The sequence below is a fragment of the Bidens hawaiensis genome, unplaced genomic scaffold (assembly GCF_021521415.1).
Source record: "Bidens hawaiensis isolate Kalapana, Puna unplaced genomic scaffold, B.hawaiensis_p1.1 tig00014347_1, whole genome shotgun sequence".
NCBI lineage: Eukaryota > Viridiplantae > Streptophyta > Magnoliopsida > Asterales > Asteraceae > Bidens > Bidens hawaiensis.
The window spans coordinates 645,077-667,865 of NW_027492239.1; the positions used below are offsets into that span (position 1 = coordinate 645,077).

Sequence of the window (22,789 nt, forward strand, 5' to 3'; positions counted from 1 at the left end):
ATGTGATAACGCCTAGACGGTAACGAAACTCGGAACAATGTAATACGTTCAAATTAATGTAGTGGTGTTTTCTTTATAAGCAATGCTGTTGATATCAGACGTGTCTGTTGCATCCCGTTTACGTTTCCGCTGCGGTTACGGGGTTTTACAGTTAGTGTTTGTAAGTTTTTGTTTTTGACTTAAAAGAACAACATAATGTCAAATTCATGTAAAATTATTAATTTTTTTTTATAAATATGACATTTGCATTTAATTAAAATAATAATATATACACACATATATGATGTTTTAAATATTTTCCATCCGTGTGTAACACGGGTACTATCATAATATTGAAACATATTAACACGTAGTGGGATTGATTAGGACTCCACAACGAGCCAAGCACTACTCCAGCCCCTCGTTTTAGCAAGGTTCGTTGTGTAGACAACGTTTATTTTGCTTAGTTATGGGGCCGATGGAGAAGAAGGTGGGAGACATCTCATGATTAATGAAGAATAACATGAGCTCTTCTGGTAGTTTTTGAAACTTGAAGGGGTCCAAGTGAAATTACAATTGGCTACGGCTATAAGGGGGTGTTTGAGCTTCATTATTTTACCTCCTTATAATTTTTTATTAAGTTAATAAGTTACAACATTGTAACTTATGAAACTTTTGCTCTCACACTATAAGCAATCCCAAACACCCCTAAGAGTAGACTAGCATGTTTATTTCCGGTATTACCCTTTCCTAATTGTCGTTTGGTTGGGCCAGTGGCAGTGTTGTAATTCCTGCGTCACATTTTCCAACCAAAAACGTGGTCTATACATATACATACAGAAATCAAATGAATTATTATTACAATGGCGGACATTGCAGGGCGGCAAATATGGATGATTTATGAAGCAAAATGGTTGAAGCATTACTCGTCTGATCATGAAATATTACTGGTGGGAGAAGGGGATTTCTCGTTTTCTTTTAGTCTCGCGAAGGCTTTTGGCTCTGCTTTTAACATGGTTGCCACATCGCATGATTCTTATGGTAATCATCTTTTAAGCTTACGATTTATTAAAAACCCTAATAATAATAATAATTGTTATCTAGGGTTTAATCGAAAATCATTAGCAACAACCGGTTGCTTCAATGACATGAGGTTGTTGATGGTTATGGTTTGGGATGCTAAGGTCTCACTCCAAGGATTGTGGGTTTCCTCGTGTTCTTGCTTTAAGTATGGTGAATTTCTCTTAATTCTTTGTGGAGCTTGAACCCAAATAAATCCCTTGTTTTAAAGCATGATATATAACAATTTAAAACACCATATTGTTTCAAATTTACTGCTTTGTTAAAAACCATAAATAGGATACATTTTATTGTCTTTTAAATTGTCACATATGCTGTTTTTCTGTATAAAAGAATACAAATATCATTTTCAAAATTTTAAATGCAATGTCTATGTTGACTTTACTTCTTAGGGTTTTGGGTCTTCTTATTTTAACCCTTTTTTGGCATTGCTAATATTTTTTTTAAGGTATATACACTAGATGTATGCATGTGTTACACTTTAATAAATTCAAAGATATTAAAAAAAGAGGATATGAATTCAAAGAAAAAGTTAGCAAATTGAGTTCAATTATTTTTCTTAAGTTATACTCCTTTTATTAAAACATTGTGTTTGAAAAATATCATATTTACTCAATAAAATATATACAAAATATATAAATTTTCATATTTTTCTCTCCTATTTTGATTCAGTGAGTTTGAGTATAATAAGATGGTATTATAAATTACATTTAAAGAAATAGATTAATATTGATTTTTTAAGTTTTCGGATAATACATTTAATATTTAAAATTTCAATTTTTTAGAGCTTGTGATCAAGAAATACCAGAGAGCGAGAACAAACTTGCAAACCTTATCTTAATGTGGAGCTCAATTGTTACATGGAGTCGATGCAACAAGAATGAAACTTCATCCTGATCTCCAATGGCGGAAATTTGATCGGATTATTTATAATTTCCCACACGCTGGTTTTTCCGGAAAGGAAGACAATCAACTAGTCATTGGGTAAACCTCTTTTTAACATAGATTTTTTTTGTTTTTTTTTGTAGACAGAATTACAAATTTTGTCCTTTAAACATATCAATTTGTGGATCATATCCTTTAAAAAGTTTATTTGCAGGCGGTGTTCTTTACATGGCATGTTTGTTTGATTTTCGATTTTTTTAACTAACTGGCATCCAAAAACCCCGTTAAGTCTTGACATGTGAGGGCATTTAAGTCTTTTTACGCATACTATTTAAGTATTTATAATTAAAAAACAAATTATATATATTATTAGAAAACGAAACAAAATAAAGTATGTTAAACAAAGACCCCGTTAAGTCTTGGCATGTTTGGATTTAACTGAGTTTTTGGATGACAATTAGTGTAAAGGACAAAAAGCGAATGTATTTTGTTATATAAAGGATACTGCCTGTAAATAAACTTTTTAAAGGACCTGATCCATAAATCGCATGTATTTAAAGGACAAAATTTGTAATTCTGTCTTTTTGTATTATTTCTCAAATTATCATATCTGGTTTAGAGATGTCAAAAGAGTCTGAGCATACACGTCCAAACGGGTAATTTTTAACCATATAAGTCTTTAAACCTGTACACTTGTTACCTGGTAGATATTAAGTAACGGGTCTATGACACATTTTTATAATTAGACAGGAATGTTCATGGGCCGGTACTTTGCTCAAACCGAATACAAAACTGAAAGTGCGGTTATTGTGTTTTTGTAAACCGTTTGGTTTTGGTTTTCTGGTTTCATAATTCCTTTGGTTTGGCTTTTCACTTCGGTTTTTCCATTTTGGCTTGAAAATTTCGGACCAAAAAATATGATCCACAATAATCAGTTTGGGTCTGAAACTCTGGGCTAAAACTTTTTGTTCTTTAATTTTAATTGATTATTACACATTTTGACCCAAATTTTTCACGGTATTATCATTTATAAATTTTGTATAAATCACTTAATGTTTTATAAAAATATATAATTCATAAATTGAATAACATATGTCGGTTATTCCAGTTTTTATGAATTCGTTTTGGTTTTATGGTCCTACGGTCGGCTTATGTTTTTTCTGGTTTTCAATACATGCAAAACTGAAAACAAACAGGAAATTCGGTTTTTGAATAACTTAAAACCAAATTGTCGGTTTTGGGTTCGGTTTGATTATGTCAATTATTTTGGTTCCATTCGGTTATTTTGGTTTCAGCATTGGACTGGATTTACTGAAGCATGTTTCATACCCAATCCATATTGGTTTTGCTCTTCTAACATCAATATATTTCTTATAGCAAGCACAGGAGCCTGGTTCGCGGTTTCTTTGAAAACGCAAGCCATATGTTGCGCCCGGGTGGTGAGGTTCACGTATCCCACAAAACCACGGGGCCGTTCCAAAATTGGAAAATCGAGGAACTTGCCTCCAAAAGCTTCTTAACGTTGCTCGAGTGTGTTGAGTTCAAGATTTCAGACTACCCCGGTTATCGAAACAAAAGAGGTGATGGGTCAAGACCCGATGACGTGTTTCCTTTAGGAAAGTGTAGTACTTTCAAGTTCATATTATCTTCAACATCCAAGAAATTTAACATCCCACATCATATTCGTAACACTAATCATCAGCAGCAATTTGTTAACCCGTGTGTGCCCAACGACTGCATTTGGATTTTCAAGGAGTATTTTGATCAAGCGTGTTTGATGTTCGGGAAAGATGATTATTATCTTTGCCATTCTGTTCGGGTTATGTTGGATAAGGTGTTTGAAAGATGCAACATGACGAACCCTGTAAATCCCATGAACGATTATCTAAATCATGTGAAAGAGCTTCGAGATTTGAGTAACCGAAGGATAGCTTATTTGGAAAACCACTTGCGGGAAATCGATCACCAGTTTGGCTTGTAGATATGCCATGGCAGTGATTCAGGTTGGGAAGAAAAGCTGGTAAAATGTGACACTTGGTTTTGTATGTTTATAATATCTAATGTGTTTTGAATATTAAAATTACTGGGCAGTGTTATAACTTTTGTTCTTTTGAATGACTCAAATTACGGAATGGGTGCTTTTCAAAAATGACTTTCACTCTCTATCCTTTATTTGTATTTTCGTCTCGTTTTAGTCTTTTATACTAACGAATGCTAGATTCTTCAGTTAACTCATCTCACATACATTTGTGCACTGCACATTAGAGGGACTAATGTCATGAGCCCATAACCAAACCTAAATTGACCTGAACAAACGAACGAGAACATCATAAAACGTACATTCACCTTGTATAATAGTTGGCGCTACCAACAGTAAATGAGGAGACCAATGAGGTGGTCTCCCCGATGGTACTATCAGTATTATTCCAATGGCTCACCTTGCTTTGGGTTAATTGGTTGTGTAACAAATGAACAACTCATGAGATGCACTTTCGACGCTGAAAAGGGCCTCGAATTCTTTGTTCGCTTTAGGTCTCCAGTATGATTGAACCACCTCTGGACAAAATTAAAGCAGTCAGTCTAGAAACATGCCAAAAACAATCCAATTAAAACGGAATACTTTAGTATATCATACAATAGTTCAGATACGGTATGGATACAGCATAGTTCAAATACAGGATTCTCGACTAAAATTCACACACCCTGCGGATAACAAGTGAATATGTGCACCATGACAAAATGATCTTGAATTCTGAAGTAAATCTCGTCGTTGCAAAACAGATGAACATGGGAGATTTACCTCCATGAAATTCATAAAGACGGTAGCAGTTGAAAAAATTTTGATGGTTAAGACATTCGGACAATTGGATATAAGTTTCGTCCTGGAGATTAGAGCTTGCTAAATATAATATCATATATTTTATTTTTTATTTTATGAAATGGATCAGTTCACATCATGTTCTTGACACGCTGAACTCAGGGTAGTTGGTTAGAATATGGCACCAAGGGTGTGCCACAACAACAAATTCGCAAGTCTTTCTTAATATAAAATTGTTGATATGTTGTTCAACACTATATAGGTTTGTTTTAGTTGAAAGTATTTAGATGTAAAAACCAGATTAAAACAGCACATAATTGCATGATTGTTTTTGCTTCACAATGGATTCAAGGAGCCAAAATGAAATTGAGGACTTGTCCACTTTATCGCCTCCGCTGACGGGCAACAATGGGTTTGTTCATAGCTTTGATTTGAATGCTCCAGCTTACCGTATAAACAGATCAAGCATCCCAGATGATCCCATGAAAGACCGGCCGCTGCCCATTTTCCTCAAGGTGGTTTTCGATAAAATGCATGAATACACGTGTGATCTGTTATATGAAGTTTCTTGTTTTAAAATGCAGTTTCAAGATATAGAGTTTAAGGTGAAAATGAGCAAAGCAACACCTGGGAATCCAGTGAAAGTGGTTATGTCAAAGGTGGTTGCCAAGGAAAGCAGTGAGCAAGACAACTATAAACAGATTTTGAAGGGCATAACAGGAAGCATTGGCCCGGGTGAGATCCTTGCGTTAATGGGTCCTTCTGGTAGTGGTAAAACGACACTGTTGAAAGTAATCGGGGGACGATTACGAGAAAACATTAAGGGGAACGTTACATATAACGATGTTCCATATAGTCAAGCTCTTAAAAGAAGGTATAGCTACGTTAAAGCATATGAACAAACATACCCGTGGTAAAGCATAGGAAGGGTAGGATGGGGTAATTAAACCTTTCCACTGTCTCAGGAGATAGATAAGTTGCTCCCGCTGACACTCGATGTCAAAAACCTTTTATTAGTCATGTATTAAAAAACAAGACCAGTGATGACACAACATAATGAGAAGATTATACTAGTAACAGATTGAAGAAACACTAAATGACCCAGGCAGATTAAGGATAATCTGGGGGTTAAGTAGATGTTTCCCACGAGGGTTAGGTCAGGCAAAGATGATTATTCTTCTTGACCTGCAAAACAGACATCGTGAGCTCGTCACTGAGAAGGGGGGGGGGGGGTTTCTCCTTGTGACCACCCTCCGGCGTGAGAATCAGACTAGATTGCTCTGAATATAAATGTATATAGAGAGAAATAGTTAGAGAGAAGATAAGATAATGATACCGTTCCAAGGTGTTGGAGTATTTATAGCCGAAGGTAGGTTTCCAAGCAGGTACGGCCAGCTGTATAATATTCCTTTTACAACAACTACGGGCTATGTACATGCCACGATGGGAGTTGGTGGGTAGGCAGCGGCTGATAATGACATGGCCGGCTGTATACTATTCCTTTTCCACCAACTACGGGCTATGTACGTGCCACGATGGGAGTTGGTGGGTAGGCAGCGGCTGATAGTGACGTTTTGTACTAGAGCGTGCTCCTCCTCGTACTATTGTCGGTGAGCTGTCACCCTGTGATTGGTTCATGGGCTGCTTTGGTCAGATCTTGTCTATTTTATCCATACCTTGGCATGTATAGTACAAAAGATCTTCCAGAAGCGTACGGACTGGCTCTTTTGGGCGGGAATATTCCCGCCTTGCTCATTCCTTCAGGTGACATTGCTGAAGTATAAAAGTTAGTGCCTTATGCGTGTAGCCTTACCGTTAGTGCGGGTAGCCTTCCTTCTTGGCTTGTACCCATAGCTGCGGGAACAGGCAGGGTACTATACCAAGGGAGGCTTTCCTGCGGGAACAGCTGGCTTACTGCGTGTAAGGTCTTCTCTCTGAGCATGGTGGGTCCTGCGGGGCCAGTTAGTCTTTGCGCAGACGTACCTCTTCAAGGTGTGTCTTGCGGGTCCAACTGGGCTTTGCGGGGACCTACCTCTTCAAGTCCCCCCAGTCCATTGTTCTTCTCATGAATTATTAATAAGTGAGGTGAACTTTTGGACTTTAAGCAAGGGGTTTTAAAGAGGTTTTTGTTTTTTAAGGTTTTCCGTGGGGATTCTTCCCGCGGTTTTCCTAATGTCACTTGCAGAAATTCCCGACTTTTCTGCCTGATCTTTGGTTATGATGCGGGTAGGTGTTTAACCTCTTCGCAAGTCGGGAGTGTTGAATTTCACTTGTATAGACTCTTCACGAGGTTTTGGTAGTTTTGGACATAGTGATCAGTTATGTTAAACTACCAATTCCACCTTGAAGTTCAAACAATCTAGTTCTCAACGTTCCCGCCACGCGGAGGTGTTATTTCCCTTTCCGCAAGCATGGCCCATAAGGTCCTTCTTGGCTTCAATTCCCTGCAAATGCTAAGTATGTGAAGGGTTTCGCCTTGACACTGTACCCGCATTTATCTTATGGTTTTATGCTTCCCAAGGTAAGGGGGTATATTCCCTCTTATTTTTTAATCTTTTTGAATCTTTTTGCAATTCGAAGAGTTGGTGAAAGGATAAGAACAGTCCAAACTGTTGAAGTGACGTTGGCGTCTCCTGACGGTTTCTTCTGACGGTTTCAGGACGTGCAGGAAGTTATGGCGACGTGACAGTATATGGTCATTCCAGACGCTTTTTCAGGCACGTGGGCGCGAATTTTACGGCACGCGTCCTTTCGACAGCTATTGCCAGTTTGCGCTTTCCACGTGTCGCCATTTCATTGCACCTGCGCTCCCTCTCTCCGCATTAAATTCATCGCATTCATTGCGATGAGTATATAAAGGGGGGAGAGGGTGCATTTCAATTCACAACTTCACTTCACTCTTCTTCTTCTAAGCGATTTCCGGCGAATACTCTTAACTTCTCTGTCGAGCATTCTCCTGAAATCGTTCTCTTTCCTACCTTAAAACATGTCATCCGTTCATGATCCTGAGGTTACTGCCGAAGAGTCTGACGTATACCCTGAGAACCCGATGTCCACGTCTGACAAGGACGACAAGAGTACTGCTGGCGAGTGCCAGTGTGCTCTTTCTGTCGATTTGTATCACTACATCGTCAAGAAGTTCATGCTCGAGCCCTACGAGCCTGAGTTTCTAGAGCCTCACCAGACGGTGTATGATGCCCCCAAGGGCAAGATAGGGGTTTATGCCTCATTCTTCATGTATGGGAATCTCAGATTCCCATTAACGAAGTTTGTATACCGTGTTTTGGAGAAACACGGTGTACACTTGGCGGAGGTACACCCAATGGTGATCGCTAAGGTCCGCCATTTTGAATGGGTGTGCCACATTCTGGGCATTGAGCCTCGTGTCGACCGCCTGATGACCTTCTACTCCTGGAGGTGCATCCAGGGCTGGTATAACTTGGTCACTCGGATCAAGGGTTTGAATATCTGCGCTACCGAGCGCAGTCTTCGGTCTTGGAAACGGGAGTTCTTCTACATATCTGCCCGCGTCGTCCCCATTGCGATGGCGTTCAAGAACGGGAGAGCACTCCCCAACCTTCACGCCTCCAACTATCAGGAGACGGAATGGTTTAGCAAGATCTCCCAGATCCAGACTCCGGTTTACCGCTTTGCGGAGTCTGGGATGGTGATGCTCGGGATGAGCCGGGGATGGAAGGATGCCGGTTCTGGGACGCCGCAAGTACCTATCATCCTCGAATACGGTTTGAATTCTACTCCCTACGGTATGATCCGTCTTTTGTTCTGATTTAGGGTTTTTCTTCTAACTGTTTTTCTTTTTATTTTCAGAGGGAAACAACTTACAATCGCTTCTGCAACCGCGGGTGACTGGTGGTCCCGCTCGACTGGGTACTCGTGATCTCGACGAGAACGAGTTGCCCATTTTGGAGCAGACGGCGGATAGGTTCGTGGAGGTCTACCCGCTGGGCCACGAGATTTTGAGCGCTACGCGGCCAGGTAAGGGATTCTTTAATCCTCGCCCTCTGCATGCTCAGACTTCTGCTGAAGTTCCTCTAATTTTGTCATCTTCTGATGAGGAATCCGCGAATGGGCCTGTCTTCATGAGGAAGAAGAAAGCTGCCGCCGTGAAGGGCAAGGCGAAGGTTACCTCTGCCGTCGACCTAGGAGATCAGTCTGACTCCGAGACTGAAAGCGAGGGGGCGGCGGGGAACCCTGGTGGTGGTGAGACAATTGTCTCGGAGGTTGGGACAGCTGTCACCTCCGAGCAGCCAAGCGTTACGATGGTGACTGGCATGAAGAGGCCAGTTCCATCGGGTTCGTCCCCGCCCGTCAGAACCTTCAAGATTAAGAAAACCCGTAAGTGTACTTTTTATTTATCTTTCTCGCATTCCTCTCCGCCATTGTTTTTAATATTTCGTTAATCTTCATGCAGGCGTGGATGCAACCGCATTCCAATGTGGTGCGGGAAGGAGCGGTTCTGGGCCCACGACGGTAGGTTTGGTCCACCTATCCGAGGCGATGACCTAGGCGGCTGCGCCTGTTTGCAGTGTTGGTTCAGTTGCTCATCCCGTTGAGGCAACTGTTCCAATTGTGACGTCATCTCCGCCGGCTGTCAGTGCCATCTTCACCGCATCCTTCACGAGCCGGCGGTGATTTTTTCTGCGGGCTCCTCCACAGCAGCGGCCACGGTTGTGAGTTCACCTCCAGTGAGTTCCCCTCCGATGGTCTCTACCGCGGCGGCTTCAACCGTGCCTCCGGCACCCGCGACTACCTCGTCCTCGGCCGGTTCATCAGGTATGTTCAGGGTTGGGGCTTCTAGCCAATCTCTGCCTCCTTCCCATCTCCCTGACCTCTTGGATGGATATCCCTTAGGTTCGGGTGATGGGTTTGGCGGCTACCGGCCTGTTGTCGACCCTACAGGTGCGTAGGGTTATTTTGGCCTATTATCTTTTTTTCTTTCTTTTTTTTCTAACTGTTTTTTGTTTTTGCAGTTTCAGATTCCAATGAGGTGTAAGTTCCACGGTGGAACATCCGCCGGGGAACAAACCTTCGAACGGCTGTGGACTGCGTCGAATGGGCGCGCCACGCCGCCCCGAGCGGTGCGCTGGGGAGGCATTGGCTAGCTACCAGGAGGGTAGGCTAACCAATGAGCTTCGAATTCTCCTTGCTCGAATACAGCCGTGCGTCGAGTTGCTTTGTCGAGAAAACGACAAGTTAAAGACGACGCGTAGCCTGGAAGTGGCTCAGGCGCATGCATTGCGGGAGGAGAACAAGAGGTTTGCCATGATTGCTGCGGAGAAGGAGAAGGCCTTCAAGGACCTTGAGGTCGAGGTCCAGGCCAGGCATGAGGCCCGTTCCAAGGCTACCCAAGCTGTTAACGAACAGCTTAGGTTGGCTAAGGAAACTGCGCGGAACGCGACCGAGAGGGCCACCAAAGTTGAAGCCATTGCTGAGCCTCTGGCCGCCGAGAATAAAGAGCTTAAAGCCAAACTAGAGAGGCTTCAGCAGGCTCATGATGCTTTGGCAATAGAAGATGCCAAGAAACTCCAAGAGCTCCTGGACCAGAAGGGTATGCTTGACCGCACTGAGCGTAAACTGAAGGGCGTTGAAGAGGCTGCTGCTAAGGATGTGTTGCTTGCCAACCTTAACAAAAATGAAGCCGAACGCGCCCGTGATCAAGCTCAAGCTGCCCTCCAGGAAGTTCTGATCACCAAGGAATGGCTTCTACGAGAAGCGTTGTCGCAGGTATGTGTGATTCCGTAATTTCTTTACGCTTTTCTTCATACTTAGAAAAGTTTTTGATACATATATTTTTATTTTGTAGGTTGTGCATCGGATTTTCAAGAACACATCATATGACGATGCTATGAGCGCAGCCCTCAACGCTTCTCATGAGGATGGGGAAAAGGCTGGTTTCCTGCTTGGTCTGGGGTTTGTTGAGAAGGGCATCCCGCCATCCAACTTCCCTCTTTATGACGTGGACACTGAAGCTGCTTACGACCAAGCAGTGAACCAGTATGCTGCCTTCCCGCATCCGGTGGTGGAAAAGGTGAACGAGATTGCTGTTGCTAATGATGGGCTAACTATTCTCAAGGCTTTCCTTGAACCGCCACAGCCAACTGATGGTGCGGGTTCAAGTGGGTTTTGAGGGAGTGGTCCTGAAGCTTGAACCTTGAGATCCCTTCCCATCATTAGGATAGATTTATATATTTGTAGGCGGGTAGATACCCAGCCATTCTTGTATTGTTTGAATTTTTATGAAATATAAATGTTTTGTTAATGCCTTGCCTTGTAAACCTTATATGTTGTGCTCATGCATATTTTAGTTTAACTTAGCAATTTTCTAAGTGTTTAGGATAAGTTAACCTGTCAACGTGGTAGATAATAAGTTCAAGTTTTGCTTCCTCTATCATGATTGTGCGGGTAAGACCGTCACTTTCACTTAGTAGGATGGCCAAACTTTACCTATATCTGACCTGCGTGAAGGTTTTCCTCATCTTTTCCTTAGAAATGTTTACCGTTTTTATGTTTATGCGGGTTTTGCCGCCTTCCACACGCAACGACTTACTTCTTTCCACACTAATTTATGCGGTTAATACCGGCATATCAGTCTGGAAAGTTCATAAGTATAAAGGTAAGGCTATCAACACAATGTGATAGAGGAGAATCATTTCCATTAGAAGTGGCTCTAGGCCTTTTCTTTACAAGTTTGGAATTGATCTACATGTAACATTTGCGTAATTGAGCTCCATTCCATGTTCTTGGGATGGGGGGGCCATCGAGCCTTTCGAGCCGGTATGCGCCTTTTCCCAAAACTTCTTTGATAATGTATGGCCCTTCCCAGACCGGGGCCAGCTTTCCTGGGCGCTCTTGGTTCGAAGCCTCGTTGTTACGCAGTATGTAGTCTCCGATATTGAAGTTGCCGAGTTTTACCCGCGTGTTGTATTTTTGCATTTGTCGCTTGTAATTCTCTTCACGCGCTGCGGCTAAGTCTCTGCGTTCTTCGTTTAGCATAAGGTCTAACCGTCTTTCCGCATCATTGTCTTCTAGTTGAGTCAAGACCCTTGGTGAGGGTAGACCAATTTCGACCGGGACCATGGCTTCATTGCCGTAGGTGAGGCTGAACGGGGTTTCTCCCGTACTTGCCTTTTTCAGCGTTCTGTTTGCCCAAAGGACGTGTGGAACTTCGTCCACCCAGCCGGATCTATGTTCCAAGAGTCTTTTCTTTATGCCGTCGACGATGCTCTTATTTGCTCTTTCCACCTCACCATTACCCTGCGGGTACGCCACTGAGGTAAAGGTGTGGGTGATTTGAAGTTCTTCCAGCCACTTTTGTAGCTTCTTGTCAGCAAAGTTGGTACCGTTATCGCTCACCAAATTCTGTGGAAGTCCAAAACGACAGATAATAAATTTCCAAATAAATTTTTTGATATGTTTTGCGGTTGTTTGGGCTAAGGGTTTTGCTTCTATCCACTTGGTGAAGTAATCGATAGCTACCACTAGGAACTGAACGTTCCCTGCTGCTGTGGGAAATGGGCCCGTCACATCGATGGCCCACTTCTGAAATGGCCATGAAGAAGTGACTGGAACAAGTTCATTTTTCGGGCGATGCGTGTTGGGTGCGTAGAGTTGGCAGGACCTGCATTTTCTGATGTATGCCAGCGCATCCGTATGCATCCCCGGCCAAAATTATCCCGCGTTGTTTAGCTTAGCTACAACTGCGCGTGGACCTACGTGTATTCCGCAGATGCCTTCGTGTACTTCCCTTAGGAGGTAATCAGCATCTTGGTTGTCCACGCATCTTAGGAGTGGGCCAAGAAAATTACGCCTGTAAAGTTGTCATCAACGAGTTGATAGTTCAGTGCTTTACAGCGTATCTTTCTTGCCTGTGTTTTTGACTCTGGTAGTATACCCGCCGCAAGGTAATTTATGATTGGTGTCATCCACGTTTCCGTGCCGGTTTGGATGACACAAATTTCCTTGTGCGGGACTGATGGTGTTCCAAGGAGTTCAATGCGGATGTCCTTTCCCAAGTGGGTGAAGTCTAACGATGCAAGCTTGCTTAACGCATCCGCAGATTTGTTTTCGCTTCGCTTGACGTGTATGACTTTACAATCGTTGAAATCGCGCATAAGGGTTTTTGCTTGTGCGAGGTACAGGGCCATTGTGTCGTTCACAGCCGTGTACGTCCCGTTTATTTGGTTGGCTACTAACATGGAATCCACGTGGGCTTCCAACTTTTTCACTCCCATCTTACGCGCAATTCTCAATCCGCCAAGAATGCTTCGTACTCCGCTTCGTTATTCGTACTTGGAAAATCCAGTCGAACAGCGTAAGTGTACTCTTGGCCTGCTGGGTTGGTTAGTTTCAACCCTGCGCCTGAACCCTCGTTGTTGGCTGCTCCATCAGTGTAGAGTCGCCAGACATCATCAATGTCCTGTGCTGGAGAGGGTTGAGCCTCTTCCTGGCACTCTTTCTCCCGCGAAGCGGGGACTTCGGCAATAAAGTTGGCCAAGATCTGGCCTTTTATGGCTGGTCTTGGCTTGTACTTTATCGCATATTCTCCCAATTCTATTGCCCATTTGGCTAGGCGTCCTGACAACTCGGGTTTGCGTAGAACGTTTGCAAGTTTGAAGTTGGTGAGAATGGTGATTGGGTGACCTTGGAAATATCGTTTTAGCCTGCGTGAAGCCTGTACGAGCGCTAAGACTAATTTTTCCAAAGTAGAGTACCGGGTTTCTACGTCTGTTAAGACGCGGCTAACATAGTAGATGGGTATCTGGTTGCCTTTTCGTTCTACTAGCAGGACTGCCCCGGTTGCTCTATCTGTGGCGGAGAGGTATAGGATTAACTCCTCCCCCGCTTCTGGTGCTGTGAGCGTTGGGAGTTCGATCAAGCGTGACCGGATCTCTTGAAAAGCTGCTTCCGCTTCTGGTGTCCAGCGGAAGTGCGTTTTCTTTAAACAATTTCTCAATGTTGACACGAATGGGAACGACCTATCCGCATGATTTGCCAAGATGCGGTTGAGTGCGACTAGTCGTCCATTCAGTGTCTGAGCTTGTTTGATGGTAGTAGGTGATTCCATTTTGATAATGGCTTCGACCTTTTCAGGGTTCGCTCTGAAGCCATCTTTGGTAACGATGACTCCTAAGAACTTCCCTTCTTCCATTCCAAAAGAACACTTGCTCGGGTTGAGCTTCATGTTTATCTTTCTGAGCGTGTTGAAAGTTTCCTCGATGTCTTTCAACATCGCTTCTGGCTCAAGGCTTTTGATGAGCAGGTCATCCATGTAAACATCCAAGTTCCTCCCAATTTGGGCATGAAACTCTTTGTCCATCAGGCGTTGGTATGTGGACCCGGCATTCTTAAGTCCGAATGGCATCATTTGATAACAAAACGTGCCATCGGGCGTCCGAGATGTGGTTTTGTCCTGATCGTCAACGGCCATGTGGATTTGATGGTATCCCTTATACGCATCAAGGAAGCATTTAAGGCGAAACGGTGCTAACGAATCTACCTTAAGGTCAATTTCGAGTAACGGGTAACAATCTTTGGGGCATGCTTTGTTTAGGTCTTTGAAATCTATGCACATACGCCATTGTTTGTTAGATTTCGGTACCATGACGGGATTTGCAACCCATGTTTGATATTTACTAACGCGTACGATGCCTGCGTCAAGGAGTTCCTTGACTTGGGTTCTACACGCGTTAGCCTGTTCCGCTCCCATTACTCGACGCTTTTGTATGACCGGCGTAAAAGCCGTGTCACACTTGAGCTTATGCTCTGCCTTACTTCGAGGTACCCCAGTCATGTCAGCTGGTGTCCACGCGAAGATGTCAGCGTTTTTCTGCAGTAAGCATTTGAGTAATGTGCGTGTGGGATCGGTGATTGTTGGGCCAATGGTAACAGCCTGGTCAGGGTATTTGCCATTGAAGGCCCATTCTTCTGGTTCGGTAATGGTTGGTTTAGCCATCTTTGGTTTGGGTTTAGATGAGACAGATGCGATGCATACCTGGGGAATACCGGTGATCATCACTACACCCTCAGCTGTTGGCCACCCCATCATGCCGTGGACTGAAAACACCACGACATTGAATCTTGCCATCCCGTCTCTCCCGAAGAGAATGTCGTATGTGTGGTGTGGCTTCCTCATTACGACGAAGTCCACATCTTCTGTGCGGGAGTGTTTCTCGTCCGTGAGAGTGACGGGGAAAGATAGGATACCCAGGGGGTGTTTGTGCTGCCATCGAACCCTTCCATCGAGGCGTAGACCGTTTCTAGGCGTTCTTTGTCTTCGTCGTCTAGCTTGTCGAAGAACTGCCTGTACATGACCGTTGATGAAGCGCTGTTATCAGCAAGAGTGCGGGAAGTGATGTAGTGCCCCAGCTGGCTTTTGATAACTATAGGGCCTTCTTTGTTGGGCCCTCCTAGCACTCGCGGGAAGCGCACTTCAGCTTCCTTCCACGCACATGGTTCTGTCGTTTGTCGTTTTCTTCCTCTGATGTTACCATGAACCATGTGGATGCTGATGTCGACGGGCTTTCGTCCGTTGCCCTTGTACCGATTATCATTTCTCCCTCCATTCTTGATTGATGCCACAAGGTGTGTAAGTTTTCCATCTTTGACGAATGTTTCGACAATATCCTTCAAAGATGTACACTCCTCAGTGGTGTGGCCCTTTGTCCCGTGGAAGTCACAGGATTTGCTCTGATCAGCGTTATGGCGCTGTCGGATCATTGGAGCTTTTAGCCATGGGAGTTTCTCGGTGGCAAATATCTCTGTGACGCTTTTGGTGAGTGGCGTCCATCTAGGGAGCTGGATGAGGTGTCAAAGTTTACCCTTGACTGCCAAATACCAAGCTTCCTCTTTTTATTTTGCCGGGCGGTACGGACGTTGTTTTCTCTTGTCCCACGGATGGCGCCAATGAAGAAACACTAAATGACCCAGGCAAATTAAGGATAATCTGGGGGTTAAGTAGATGTCTCCCACGAGGGTTAGGTCCGGCAAAGATGATTATTCTTCTTGACCTGCAAAACAGACATCGTGAGCTCGTCACTGAGAGGGGGGGGGGGGGTTCCTCCTTGTGACCACCCTCCGGCGTGAGAATCAGACTAGATTGCTCTAAATATAAATGTATATAGAGAGAAATAGCTAGAGAGAAGATAAGATATTGATACCGTTCCAAGGTGTTGGAGTATTTATAGCCGAAGGTAGGTTTCCAAGCAGGTACGGCCAGCTGTATAATATTCCTTTTCCACCAACTACGGGCTATGTACGTGCCACGATGGGAGTTGGTGGGTAGGCAGCGGCTGATAGTGACATGGCCGGCTGTATACTATTCCTTTTCCACTAACTACGGGCTATGTACGTGCCACGATGGGAGTTGGTGGGTAGGCAGCGGCTGATAGTGACGTTTTGTACTAGAGCGTGCTCCTCCTCGTACTATTGTCGGTGAGCTGTCACCCTGTGATTGGTTCATGGGCTGCTTTGGTCAGATCTTGTCTATTTTGTCCATACCTTGGCAGGTATAGTACAAAAGATCTTCCAGAAGCGTACGGACTGGCTCTTTTGGGCGGGAATATTCCCGCCTTGCTCATTCCTTCAGGTGACATTGCTGAAGTATAAGAGTTAGTGCCTTATGCGTGTAGCCTTACCGTTAGTGCGGGTAGCCTTCCTTCTTGGCTTGTACCCATAGCTGCGGGAACAGGCAGGGTACTTTACCAAGGGAGGCTTTCCTGCGGGAACAGCTGGCTTACTGCGTGTAAGGTCTTCTCTCTGAGCATGGTGGGTCCTGCGGGGCCAGTTAGTCTTTGCGCAGACGTACCTCTTCAAGGTGTGTCTTGCGGGTCCAACCGGGCTTTGCGAAGACCTACCTCTTCACAGATTAAAAAAATATATAAATAAGGCTTCATATTCTGTACGCCAAGATGTTCAAAGTTTCTGTATGCTCCCCTAACAACATATATATATATATATATATATATATAACGCCATGCTATGTGTTTTATTCGACTAACCGGCTTCATGTACAGGATCGGATTTGTTACACAAGACGATGTGCTCTACCCGCAACTGACAGTTGAGGAAACTTTGATTTTTGCTGCATTTTTAAGGCTTCCAGGCAGCATGAGTCGAACACAGAAATACGAGAGAGTTGAGGTCATTTTAAAGGAACTAGGTCTTGAAAGGTCAGTTTTTCATGCTTGTACGAAAGAAACAATGAATCTAGTAGTGTTATTCTTACCAGTTCGTTGCTCTTATCGTTTGAAAATAAAAAGATGCCGAAAAACAAGAGTAGGGGGAGGATTCGTTAGTGGGATATCCGGGGGTGAACGAAAAAGAACTAGCATTGGATATGAGATTTTGGTTGATCCTTCACTGCTGCTGCTTGATGAACCAACTTCAGGCCTTGATTCAACATCAGCAAACAAACTCATTGAGATACTAAGAGAAAATGCTAAGGTAATATAAAATTACCCTTGTTTTAATCTCATAAGTTTCAGTAAATAATCGCAATTCGTCAAACACCTATATATCTGATTATTACTACTTAAAAAAAAACTAAAATGATTTACTTTCAAACGCTGTCTCTTTAGTATGCTTTTCTAACTTAGTTGAAAAAGGCGCACCTGAGCCCTTATGTGCCTTAATGTCCGAGGCGCCAAGGAAAACAAATCAGGGGCAAAAAAGGGGCCCAGAAAAACAGATGTTCGGGTTGTCTATAAATATGAACTTGTAGTACATAGATGTGCACAATGCTTTTGGGACCAAAACGCCTTAGAGCATCGAGCACTTCTTGAAGCCAAGTTTTCTACATCTAAACACCCTCTAAAAAAGAATCCAAAAGTGTTTAATTCACAGGCGCTTGTTATAATGGTTTAGGCAGGCAGGACAATCATCACAACAATCCACCAGCCATCGAGTAAAGTGTTTCATATGTTTGACAAGATCTTACTGATATCCGAAGGCCACCCGGTGTACTATGGAAAGGCAAGAGAATCAATGAGCTATTTTAGGTCCCTAAGGTTCATCCCTGATATACCCATGAACCCTGCAGAGTTCTTGCTAGATCTAGCAACTGGTGAAGTAAATGACATTACTGCCCCTGATGATATTGTGACACCTAAAGGCACTTGTGAATATGAAACGGCTGTCGTCAAGGTACAAACCTCTTTAATTTATCCTCTCACTGTTTTAAGTTATTGTGAATAACTTTGGTCTATAATATATATATCACATGCAAGTAGTATGTTCAACATAAGTATAAGATAGAACTGGATATCAAAGAAAAAGAAGCAAACCATCAAATGGGAAAAGCCCCGGAACATCTTAGATTAGCGATTCAAGTGAAAAAAGATTGGACAATAAGTTGGTGGCATCAGTTCTTAATATTGTTCAAGAGAACTTATAGAGAAAGGTGGCGAGATTACTATGATATGTTAAGAATAATTCAGTCTCTTGGGGTTGCAGTCTTGTTAGGCCTTTTATGGTGGAAATCAAGCTATGCCACCGAGGCTCACCTTTGAGATCAGGTCAAATTTTACTCATTTGACTCTAGTCTGTTAATAAAGGGGTCAATTCGGATTATCTTCTATCTCCAACCGGTTAAGAAGATAAGAAAAATTAGATACAAAGACATGTTAAATTTGTTGAAAAACATTTTCAAGAAAGTAGATTGCTATTGAGATAATCTAATCGTTGTAATCATAATTGACTCCTTAATTATTTATAAAAAGAATAATTGTTTTGGGGGATAATCTAACTGGTCAAGCAGGTAGGTGAATTGATAAAAATTAGCTTAAAAGATTAAAGGGCTAATTTTATCGAAAACCTTCTATATTACGTTAATCCAAACACTAGATTACTACTACTAAGATAATCATGAAACACTAAATATTTTAGAAACTATTTTATTTTTTCAAAGAGATTAAGTAATAAAAAAATTAGCTACATAGGCATAAGAATACATTTGTCAAAAAGTTTTAATATTGTTTATTCAAGAAACTAGATTACTAGAGAGATAATCTCATTTATGTGATCACATTAATTATACATACAAAAAGCTCTTATGAGAAAAATTAATGTTTCAACCCCTTTAAACGGATTACACTATCCATCCCATTTTATGAGTCAAGAAGAAGCCACATTTCAATATTGATATTGTTTTAATCTGTATAACCACGCAGATCGGCTTGTTGTTCTACGTTTGTATCTTCTGGACATCTTCATCAATATTTGGGGCTGTATACGTATTCCCATTTGAGAATTTTTTTCTTGTAAAAGAAAGAAAAGCCTATATGTATAGGCTGAGCGCCTACTACGTTTGCAGCACGTTGTGTGACATGATTGCACACATTACGTACCCCACTGTTTTCATGTCCATTTTATACTTCATGGTCGGGTTCAAGAAAACCGTACAATGCTTCTTCACGACATTGTCTGTGATCTTATTAATAGCCATAACCAGCCAAGTAAGTCAACAATAATGTGTTTCCCGACATATAAGAAATAGACTAACGGGTCTCGGTTTTGGTTTTCCTAGGGTGCTGGTGAAATGTTTGGAGCTGCAGTGATGAGCATTAGAAGGGCTGGCATGTTTGCTTTTTTAATATTAATGATGTTTCTTCTCACCGGAGGCTACTATGTTCAGGTTTTTACTTAAATAAATTGGTTCGACGTTGAAGGTAGTTTCAAACACTGTTATAAAAGAAAACTAAACAAACGGCTCATATCAAACCTTGGAAAATTCTACTTACACTACGCGTATATTTCACATAATAGAATGGAATTGGAATTAGAATTGGAATTTGCATAGGATTGGAATTTGAAAGAATTGGATTTGGAATCTAAACATTCCAATAGGAATTGGAATTGGAAGGAATTGAAATCTAATTCAATTCTTGATGTGTTCGTTTGACCAATAAATTGGAATCTATCACCACAAATGAATTAAATCGTTTTTTTAACAAGGAAAAAGACGAAAACGTTTTAGTTTTTTTAGATTTTTTGTCTTTTATATATATTTTGCGTTATGATTTTTTTATTATTTTTTTTGAATTTTTTTATGAGTTTTTTATTAAGATCAAAAATCCCTAAAAAAATATTTAAAGATAATAATAAAAAATTCATAACTTAATATATAAACTAAAAACAAAAAAATAAAAGAACTAAAATGATTTATTCGTTGTCCTCATTAAAAAAAAAAGAAAAAAAGATACCTTAAATTTCTTCACATTTTGGAAGGATTTAGATTTCTTTTATTTAAAGGAATTTGAAGAAATTGAATTCCAATTCCACTTTTTTGAACCGAACACACCAAAATGGAATTAAGATTCCAATTCCAACAAAACAAACACGCCATGTTATGGAATTTTAATTTTACAATTCCTTTGAATTCCCATGAATTCTGGGAAACGATCACACCCTAATGGTTTTACTCACCAAATGATATATATAACTTGGTCAATTTATATTTTTGTTTTTCGTTTTAAACTTTTGAAATGCAAAGTCTGATAAATAAAAAAGTGAAAATGGCATTGTGATTTGTTTATTTTATCTATGGTTGAATATAACTTTTATAGAAAATGTATACATATTCATTAATATATTCATTAATGAATTATAACCTTTTTATATTTGATATGGCTTTGTTTATAAAAAAAAAAGAAAAAATGGATTTTAATAATCCGAATTTAATGCAATTGGCCGATAATAATCCCAACTTTGAAAATAGCTGTCACTGGTCCCAACTTTCACACTATTTATTTTCATTGAAACCCCGTTAAAAAAAAACTTAACGGCGTTAAGTTTTTTCCAAATTTCAAACTAATATTTTAGGGTTTTTGATCGGAATGAGAATATGAATCGATTGATGTAAAACTTAACTCGAAACAACGTTTCAAACAACTTGATTTTTGTTAATTAAAAAGTTTAAATACCAGAATTGAAGCATCCTTTAGTCGTTTGGACCACCGTTTGGAGGTAAGTTTTATATCAGTCGACTCATATCCTCATTTCGATCAAAGACCTAAAAATATCAGTTTGAAATTCGGAAAAAAACTTCACACCGTTAAGTTTTTTTAACGGAGGTTCAATGAAAACAAATAGTATGAAAGTTGTGACTAGTGACAGCTATTTTCAATGTTGGGATTATTATCAGCCAAGTACATTAAATTGGGATTATTAAAATCCAATTTACCTAAAAAAATGGCAAAATGTAGATAGAAACAAAAATATTGCAACACCCTCTTTTATATATTAAAGGTTATTAAAGAAAAATGAAAATATATATCTAAGAATTTGTCCAATAAGCAAACTCTTGGTGTAAGGGGGTGTTTGTGATTCCTTATTTCCATCAACTTATAACTTATAAACTTTTTGAAAAGTTAACAATATATAAAGGTGTTTGGCAAACCATAAAGACTTATGGTTTTTAACTTATGGCCAAGGCAAACTAAGAGGGTTATGAAAAGTTATGATTTTCTAACTTATTAACTTAAAGGGTATACTATTCCCAAAAACTCCTTAAAAACCAACTTATTAACATAAGTTAATACAAACACTTTTATACAAACTCTTTTTTAAAAAGTCATAAGTTTATAATTCCTTTTCACATAAAGTCCTTTTAAACTTAAATAAGGAATCCCAAACACACCCTAAATAGGACCCTAAAACCTTTTAAAGAAATGGTGCAGTAGTAACGTATTAACGCTTGAGTCCCTCTAGCAGGTCCCATGTTCAAATCCATCTTACACTAATTTTCTACCTTTAGCCCCTCAAGTGCCCACTTGCCCACTGCAGGTAAAACTTTACCAGACGAGAGAACACATTGCTCATGTCAATTATTATTTTATTTATTTTTTTTGTGTGTGTGTGCAAAATATACCCGAATTTATGCAATGGTTAAAGTATTTATCATTCATGTACCATGGGTTCAGGCTATTACTGAAAGTACAATACTCGGGTGATGAGTTATATGAGTGTGAAAGCATAGGAGGATGCAGGCTGTTACAGAGTTCGCCGTCATTCGACACAGTAAACTTAAAAGGAGGGTGGAAAGAGGTCTGGATGCTGCTGGGAATGGGTCTCGGATATCGTCTGTTGGCTTACATTTGTCTTCGTAGAAAGATTAGCCAATGCAACATTTGATTGATATATGAATAACCTTTTGTTCAAGATTAACACTGTGTTGTGTGATTTACCAAATACATTTTATTAACATTTCTATGTAAATTTTATTACAAATCGAAAGTCGAGTTCATTATATTATGTTACATATATTTTAAACCAAATAAAAGCAAATTATATTGTATGATGAAAAGTTAGTTGGAAAGTGTAGGTCCTCTTTAGATGGATCTAACAAATTTACTCGGATCAATCCGTGTTATTAGTTAACGGAAATCACTAATACTCGGATCTCGGATATTAGTTTGTATGAACAAAAGAAAGAAAGAAGTGTTTGGTGATGGAGAGTTTTTATTGGAGAAATGGGGTAAAGTTACCTTTTATATGGTCCTCATTTCTCCAAGTTTAAATAACATGGATACAAAATAAGCGTACTGAGCTACGTAATACACTGACTATTAGCAAATAGAAAGACATACACAAACCTAATACTGATATAGAATATTAGCCCTACAATCTCCCTCTAGGATTGAGTATGTCCAGGAACTTTCATCAAGTTCCTTGCTACGTCTTTATTTCTTGAGATTTAGTACTTGTCTTGATCCAAGAGCTTGAACAAGATTGGATATTGGACAAATATTTATTTTCCATTCTTGAATACTTGAACTTCAACCTTATTTTCTGGGAAGGATCAGCAACAGCAAATTTTAGAATCATCAGATGTGGGAGGCTCGACATCTAACTTTCTTTTGTTGACTTTCTTGGGCCGACTGGTGTGCTTCCTTTGTCTTTTGAATGATCTTCAGACACCATCAGTTCATTTATGGGTTCAACCGCCAACTGTCACGTTCTCGTTTTCTTTTAAGAGCATCAATATCTGCAACTTCAGTCTCTGCAGCTCGG

General features: G+C 40.9%; 2 pseudogenes across 1 annotated transcript; both read left to right on the forward strand.

Annotated features, from left to right (window-relative positions):
* Window positions 1-842: 842 nt before the first annotated feature.
* On the forward strand, window positions 843-3,980 carry LOC143546443 (uncharacterized protein At4g26485 pseudogene; annotated as a pseudogene). The gene is made up of 3 exons (XR_013137588.1): window positions 843-1,020; window positions 1,845-2,043; window positions 3,322-3,980. The product of XR_013137588.1 is annotated as an uncharacterized protein At4g26485 pseudogene (transcript).
* A 1,105-nt stretch (window positions 3,981-5,085) lies between these two features.
* Window positions 5,086-21,910, forward strand: LOC143546438 (ABC transporter G family member 26-like; annotated as a pseudogene).
* The last annotated feature ends 879 nt before the right edge of the window (window positions 21,911-22,789 follow it).